At 38.9% G+C, this 8,323-nt stretch overlaps 1 pseudogene; it reads right to left on the bottom strand.

Annotated features, from left to right (window-relative positions):
* Positions 1-744: 744 nt before the first annotated feature.
* Positions 745-4,011, bottom strand: LOC111237539 (annotated as a pseudogene).
* Between the last annotated feature and the right edge of the window lie 4,312 nt (positions 4,012-8,323).

Genomic DNA, 8,323 nt, shown 5'->3' with positions numbered 1-8,323 from the left:
ATTAAATTCATCCTAAACTACCTTAAAGTATTTCACACTGTTTCATGTTTCGAATGATAGCACTTAACATTAGAGAAAACGAGAGGGAAAAACGGTAAATTATAAAAAGGTCTGCAGTATAAACTCTAAACAGACTTCATCTCAGTGGTTCCACTTACTGGACACAACGGGTGTAAACAAACAAGAGATGTGCAGTGGAGCTTTGTGGATTTCTCCTCAATTTAACCATTAACTGAAATATGGTGATTGTGATTAAGAACAAGAAAAGAAAATATAATGCAGACCAACAGTTGGCAAACACATCTGAGCTTTGTGAAACAATATATTGTTCTTATTTTGTGACACTGCTTCAGGTTGTTCATTCAGCTCAGTGGTCATCTTGAAGACTGTAATTTGTGGTGGTGTCCAATTCATGTGTACTTAAGGGTCTTCCAGGCAGTGTTGGTGAAGACCTGCTGTGATCTTTGCTGACAATTTTCCTGTGTGGACCAACATGTGTCAACATAATAACTGCGGCTTTCCCGCAGAACTGTCTGAACTGACCAGTGCTATCCAGGGCAAATCTGAAGAGATTAGAAAAAGTCTTTCATAAGAGATGCCATTAGAGTTTGTCCATTCATCATCAAGTACAAGAGTCTGCCTCTGATTGCTACACCACCTTGGTGGAAAATTGTTTGTAGCCTTTATCCAGCAGTCATTAAAAATACAGTATATACATACAGCATACAACACTGACAGTGTGAGTACAAGAATTTCTTGCCTTAGTGAATTTCTTGTTCATGTTCTGTCTTCTAGTCATTGGATGTTGCATGATTTTTCAGCTTGTTTATGCTTTATGCTTTTCAGTTCTTCTCTCAGTTTTCTTATTTCTTCATTTAGTTTAGGTTGATTTTGTTCTCTGTGTTGCTTGGCTTTCTCCATTTCAGATATTAGTGTTTCTAATCTTCTTTTCATCTCTTGCATTTCTTCATCTTTTCTTTCGGTGTTATTCTGCCTCTGTTTCATAATTTGTTCCACTTCCTTTTGAACTGCTTCCTTTGCCAGTTGGAACATCTCAGCGTTGTAGCAGCTGCCACCATTTTGCTTCACCATGGTCTGGATCTTGGTCAGCAGCTCAGGTACTTGTGTGCGGTTTGATTCATCTTTGTTATTAAAGACCTGATATCTTCCTCCACAGTCGTTTATTAGTTGTTTGACAAAGTCGTCACAATCTTTAAGGTGACTCTCAAATGACTGATCATCCAGGTCTTCTCCTCTGGTGAATATAATGATGATGAAATCTCCAGACTTTTGGCCAAAAACCCTCTTGATCAGTTCCACAGAGTCTTTCTCCTTTGGTGTAAAACTCCCAATCTGCAGAACCAGTAAGAACACATGAGGTCCAGGAGCCAACATGCTGAAGCATCTCTGAAGCTCCTGTTTCATTTGATCATCAGAGAGAGTTGTATCAAACAAGCCGGGGGTGTTGACCACAACAACAGGCCGTCCATCAATCTCTCCAGTTGCTGTTTCACAAGACGTGGTCGGTGGTTTTGGGGCGATTCTGGGTTTAAAATGCTTTTTGCCCAAATGGTGTTTGCTGTTGCACTCTTCCCACTGCCAGTCTTCCCAATCAGCACCATCCTGAGAGGCTCTCTGCTCTGCCTCTCATCATCACCTCCCATCCCACTCCTCTGTCTGACACCCTGAAGCTCAGCTTTGAGTTGTGAAACTTTCTCCATCTGAGCCTTGGTGAACATGTCCTTTGTGAAGCACCTGGATCCTTCAACTCTCATCTTGTCCACAGCGTCCAACACCTCAGAGATCTGCTGTTTGTTCTTGATGTTGAGAACAACAGATCTTCCTCCACAGCTCTGAAGCAGCTCCTGGATGTCTCTGTTCTTTCTTACAAAGTTAACAACAGCTGGAGCTGCAGGATCTGACTCCACAGTGAACAGAATCATGGTGAAGTCATTGATTCGAGAGCTGAATGTGTTCTGGATGGTCTCTAACTCTTTCTTGTCGTCATCAGTGAGGGGACCCACAGGTAGGACCAGGATGAAGGCATGGACGCCCTCAGGATCACACCTGAGTGATTCCTTCATCAATTCCTCCTGAGGTTTTCCATACAAGGCAGGAAGCTCCACCAGGGAAACCTGACGTCCTCTCACCTCTCCCTGATGTTTAACACACTCTGATGAGCTGGAGACTGAATGAAGCTCTGTCTGACCTAAAATGGCCTCGGCTGCTGAAGTCTTCCCTGCTCCTCTCCTCCCACACAGAACCAGGTTTAAAGCTGGTTTCATGTGTTCAGACCCAAAGTTCAGAGATGAAACCACCTGCTGAGACACTAAAATATAAACACTGGATTAGAGAAGGCAATGAGCAGCCTAAAACAGTAATACACTACGCATTAGTTAACGTGACTGTCAGTCAAAAAAAAGAAAAGAAGACACGCTTGTACTTTAAGTACATCAAAGTAAATCAGTAACTCCTCCTTGTGAGTTGATCCCTTATTCGTATTAATTCCCTACCTTTTAATAAAACTTAATTAATCATATATTAGACTGTGTGTTTCTGTAAAGTATAGGTACAAAACATTACAAACATTTAAACAGTTCTGTTTTCGCAGTTGAATTCACTTACTTTCAGGTGGTAATTTCAAACTGCCATGGGACTTCAGTGCATCCAGGTCATTGTCTGTAAGAGCACAGATGTATTTTACTCCTATTTCCCATTCTCAAATTTGCATTCTTATTTCAGTAACACTGATATTTTCTTAGAAGTGCCAGTGCAGTGAAAAACTGTTGTCATCATATTCCATTTCACTTTGACAGTTACTTTTTATGATTGTTTTAATCCAAAGATGGTACACAACTCCTAAAATTTAATAAATAAATTGTAGCTATCCTACAAAGCACAATCATAAATTTGAATCTTTACATGTTAAAGCAGCAACAACATGGATGAAGAGATGACATTAGAGAAATTGAATAAAAAGGGTTAAATTTAAAACAAAACTAGAACCAAAACCCTATCATAATTGTGCTTATATATATATATATATTTTTTTTTTCTGCGAGCATATTATGCCTTTATTGATAGTGCAGTAGAGAGAGACAGGAAATGGGGAGGCAGAGAGAGTGCTTCTATTAATGGGAAGAAAAAAGCGTGTGCAAATGTACATCAAGTAATTGACTCAGAGAGACACTGATTGTGTCGCCCAGATCTCATTCATATTGGACATGGATTACCATTCATTATAATTATTGAGACTTTTTACTATAACGCCCAATATACTCTCACTCTGATTTTACACTCTACAATGGATTTCACATGCTTTATGTTTAGAGTTTGAAAAAAAAAAAACTATTAATCCCTCACTTTGTCCGTTTAGGTTTCTAAGAACATGAACTCTAATTTAAGTGCCACATTAGTTATTCTTTCAAACCAAAGACCTGCACAGAAGAGGCAGTGAGCAGGGGCAAACTTTATGTTCCACTTATATTTCTGAAATTGTATTCAGCCAACATTCTACAATCCATGACATTTTTAGGAGGACTGTTATAAGGTTTTATTATTATAAAAAAGGCTTGAAATAATTTAAATAATAATGCGGCGACCTAAGCAGCAGAGAATGCATGGATGGATAGATCATTTCAAAAACCTTTAGCTACAATCTGAGTATTTGTAATTAGCACAATATGTTTTGTTAAATACACAAATCTTTTCCAAATTTTCTTCATAATACGAATAGAATTTACTAACTTATATAAGATAATCTTGGTGTACTCAAACATGGTATAGATCTTAACCCCCCCAAAAAAAAATCAGTTCTGCTGTTGTCAACTATATCAAGAACTGTTGGAGTTTATGAACCTTTTCGTAGCCCTGAATATACAGTATTTAACAATTACTTTTTGCTTATTAATCTGAGAGCTTTGTATGTCGTACAATCATAGGCATTTGTTCATTTGATTTTATATTCCAGTTGTGTCTACTCACCAGATGAGATCATCTTCGATGCCATTGTTGAAATTACAAGCCGAGTACTAATGCTAAGCTCACTTGAGATAAGCTTTTCTTCAGCAGAGTGGGCAGGACACTACACTGACATGACATCAGTTTAACAGCTAAGTTAATATTTAACATTTCCTTCAGATAGCGTGATGCCAGATAAAGCTGTGTACTTGATGACCAGAAACAAAATAAACAAAACTCATGCAAGACATCCAAAGCCATAAAAAGTCAGTTCAGACCTGAACAGCAGCAATATATCATGAAAACTGAAACAATAGGCGTCGACCCTTAGGGCCTGGCAGGTCACAAAGAGGGGCGAGACCTGATAATCATTTAGACTGTTCAATCATTCATGAGAAAAATCTGAAGCTGAGCTTTGTTGTTAAATGCCAGCAACCAACATTTAAAATAGAGCTTCCCACTAACTCTGTCTATCTGTGTTAGTAGAGGTGGCGATATGGCAAAAATATCATATCATGATTTTTTAAAAATAAAATCACAATTTCGATTTCATCATGATTTTAAATTGGAAAAAGAAAAACAGACAATTTAGACCAAAGAACCTTTCTTAACAGATTTTATTTCAAATAGTCGCAGTTTTGCCTGCATGTGCAAACAACGTAAAGTTTAAGGTAAACAACAACAACATTCTGGTTCGTCGTGTTACCATCCGACGTGCAAACGGTTTCTGTGCAAACTTTGCAAATTACATTTGCTTGCGCTTGATCAGTTGCGGAAAATCCAAACCAATTCCATATAATGGAGGTGGAATTTTTTTTAGCGACCGACTCCGTTTGGCTTTCAGCCATCGCTCTCCATGTGCTACCGCTACACACACAAACAAGGAGGCGGGTAGGAAAGTGCGTCACTGCCCGTAACTCGCTATGATTGGTCGGTCAGGTTGACGACGTCAATACGTCTGGTGCGTCGGTGCATCAGCATAGAACTGCAATTTATAGAATGTGCCCTAGACGATCCCACGATCTCTGCAGTTTGAAAGATCGTCTTCACGTTGTAATCCTTCACGATCTAATATCGTCATATCGCCCACCCCTATGTGTTAGTCTTGAGTAATGTCTAAAAAGTGTATTCTGAGGTCATGTTACCTTGACTTTTGACCACCAAAGTCTAATCATTTCATCCGTGAGTCCAAGTGGACATTTGTGCAAAATTTGAAGGGATTCCCTTGAGGAGATCTGGTGATTTTGCGTTCACGAGGCCAAAATCATGATTTCTGAGGTCGCCGTGACCTTGACCTTTGATCACCAAAACCTAATCAGTTCATCCTTGAGTCCAAGTGAACAATTCTGCCAAATTTGAAGAAGTCCTGTCAAGACGTGACTGAGATATCGTGTCCACCAGAATGAGACATTTGTTCTTATGGATGGACGGACAAACTGAAACCAATATGTTGCCAACGAGGAGTCATAAAAACTGACAAATATCAGTCAAATATTTGATAAACACCACAGACATCAAAGAATTTGTCTAATTAGCTGATCTGTGTATGTTTGCGCTCGTAAACCTTATAGAGATCAATCAGGCTGTTAACGAGCATCACCTGTGTGCAGCTGGAAGACACAGAGCTTACATGAACATGTGACATGAACACACACACTTACAGTGCTGATTCGCCTCATACTGAAATGTGGAGTCAGTTAGAATGACAAACTGAAATTAACTGCAGAATATTTCCCAATTAAAACTGGACTAAAACATATTTCCAGTAAAAACAGTTGAAATGTGTGTAAATCATTGTGTGTATTTAGTGTTGGAGCAGTGTGTAGCTGGACTTTGACAGAAATGTCACTAAAGTGGTTCATAAACATCGCAGATATCAGAGGAGTCTCTAATCAGGTCATTTGATCCACCTGTGTGCCCCCTCCCTGCACTCAGAGGTTGCCATGGTGATTTTAACTGCTTTGGTTTTTGGGACAGAGATTCAGTTGAAATATACCTCTCGAATTCAGTCAGGGTTAGGGTCAGTGAAATATTATTAACTGTTATCAAATGAATGTTTAGATTTTCTGAGAGAAGAGACTTGGCTGATCACAGTCATATAAAATGTTTGTCTGTGGTGCCAAAAATGTGACCTATGCAGCAATTTTAAAAAGTGTCCCCCTTCCTGTTCCCTCCTGATTTTCTGCTCTCATTTTACATTAGAGTGAATGGGGCAGTTACATGCTACCCTGCCACTTTGAAGGGGCACAATTCAAATTCTGTGACTCTCTGTGCTTTGTTAGTCACATTGTCTGAAATCCGACAAGTTTGTCTAGTTGGTGGGAAATAATGATGTGCGTAGAGTAGGGTTGTCACGATACCAAATATGTATTTCGATACTTTTCGATACTTTTTGTAAAAAATATTTCATTATATTATGTATTGCCTTAATGGGTTATTTAAATATCTAAAGAATGTAATTTAATTTTTAAAAATATATTTTTTAATGTATCTATTAACCATGGACATGTTTTAGCTCTCTGTATGCAGGCTACTGTAGGTTTACTACTGGGCTGGGAGGGGCTTTGTACTTCTTTCACTGACATTACAGTGCAGTGAACTGGTGAACAACATTATCGCCTGTCGTTCTTGACTGAAGTCGCGGAACAAGTCCGCATGGTTGTCCTTTAAATGTTTCGACAGGTTTGAAGTGTTGCCTCCTTTTGTGAGACACACTGTGTAGCACCGCTTGCACTGCGGTGCCTCTGGGTTCAGTGGCTCGCCTTTATCGTTTGGTTTGAACCCGAAATATTTCCACACCGTACTTCGGGCCCCCATTTTGTCCACAAGTACGGGCTTTTCTGCAGCTGCCATCTCTATCTACTGTATTTTCTTAATCCCACTCCGTCTGTCTAAGACGCGACTTGTCGTTTCTCTCTCCTCCTCAGTCTAAACATGCGAGTGCGCGTGGGAGGCGGCTCACATCCGCTCGGGCAACTACGTCACACTCGCTGGCCTCGCTGTGCTTAAAGAGACAGGCTCCAATTTACCAATTCATTTGCGTTCAATAAAATAAAAGTACCGTTTGTTTTTAAATGCTGGTATAGTACCGTTTTCAAAACTCTAGTATCGCGGTACTATACTGGTACCGGTATACCGTGCAACCCTAGCGTAGAGTTAAATTTGTGGCCTGGAGGATGAGTTTAAGAGGATTTTCTCTCCATTGACTCCCATTGTAAAAAATCTGAGAAAATGTATGACAAGATGTATATCCTGGTTTCCATATGTATATTGTATATTGAATAAGACTCCAGAAATAAATCTACACAAGACTTCCAGGACAATATTCTGAGCAGATCCATGATGTGTTTGTGCTGACGTCAATAAGATGCAAAAATGCAAAATAGAAATGACAAAGATATGTTTGGAATAATTCAGGAACAATGTCACCCTGACATTTAAATTTATTCATTCGACACACAGTTTTGTCCGAAGTGACATATAAATAAGGTACAGTCCAAACTATAGAATATCAAGGAGAAGCCTTCAAGAATAAGTTAAACAAATCTATTTAAAAACCTGTGTATGGGTGTGAGCAGGGTAATGGAATAGGGTAATGGCCACCGGAGTCACAATGGTTGCAATAAAACTATGCAAAATGGCTGCAATCCCACCATTACTGATGATTACATGTAATTAAAATACATAATATATACTATAAATTCAAATAGAAAAATCCACTATTGTTCCTGGATATGAAAGTTTGAGTTTGATAAGGTTTTGAACCAGCTATACAACAGTTGCTTACTGTTGACGACAGTTGGACTGTAATATTGAACTTCGTCCTTCCTGATTTTTAGTGACATTACCCTTTACTAGTCACTGCTAATATGATGCCTATAATGGCCGACTGTCTCTGTTTCCATCAAGGGATTTGTTCTCAGACACAAAATCGTTAGCTAACTATACTCAGTTGCACTTCAGGGTTGCACTTCATCTACTGCTCACAACTAATTTTTCTGTGCTAATTTTAATGTAATTATATGATTAAACTAGACCTGTGACGGGGTAATTCATGACTTGGTACATAACGTTAAGTTTATTAGGCCTTTCTTTTCTTTTTGTAGTTACTGTGTGTAGCAATTAGCACCAACTGCTAGTTAACTAGCTAACCGCTAAAGTAGCTAGCTCAATGTGGAAATTAAAAATTTTGGTGTAACCCTTACGTTTAAGCGTTTCATTGACCGGTAGGAATAGTTGTAACAAAAAGAGTACTTTACCAATCACAAAAAAAATAGTTCAAATACAGTAAAAATTAAGAAAATTTTGACAAAAGTGTTCAGGCTAATTACCCGGTGAAGGGCTTCAACATCGTTGTTTCTCG

Source organism: Seriola dumerili, unplaced genomic scaffold (assembly GCF_002260705.1).
Source record: "Seriola dumerili isolate Sdu_G_001 unplaced genomic scaffold, Sdu_1.0 BDQW01000920.1, whole genome shotgun sequence".
Lineage (NCBI taxonomy): Eukaryota > Metazoa > Chordata > Actinopteri > Carangiformes > Carangidae > Seriola > Seriola dumerili.
The sequence above is the reverse complement of the archived record's forward strand: the minus strand, read 5'-3'. Positions and strand labels throughout refer to the sequence as shown.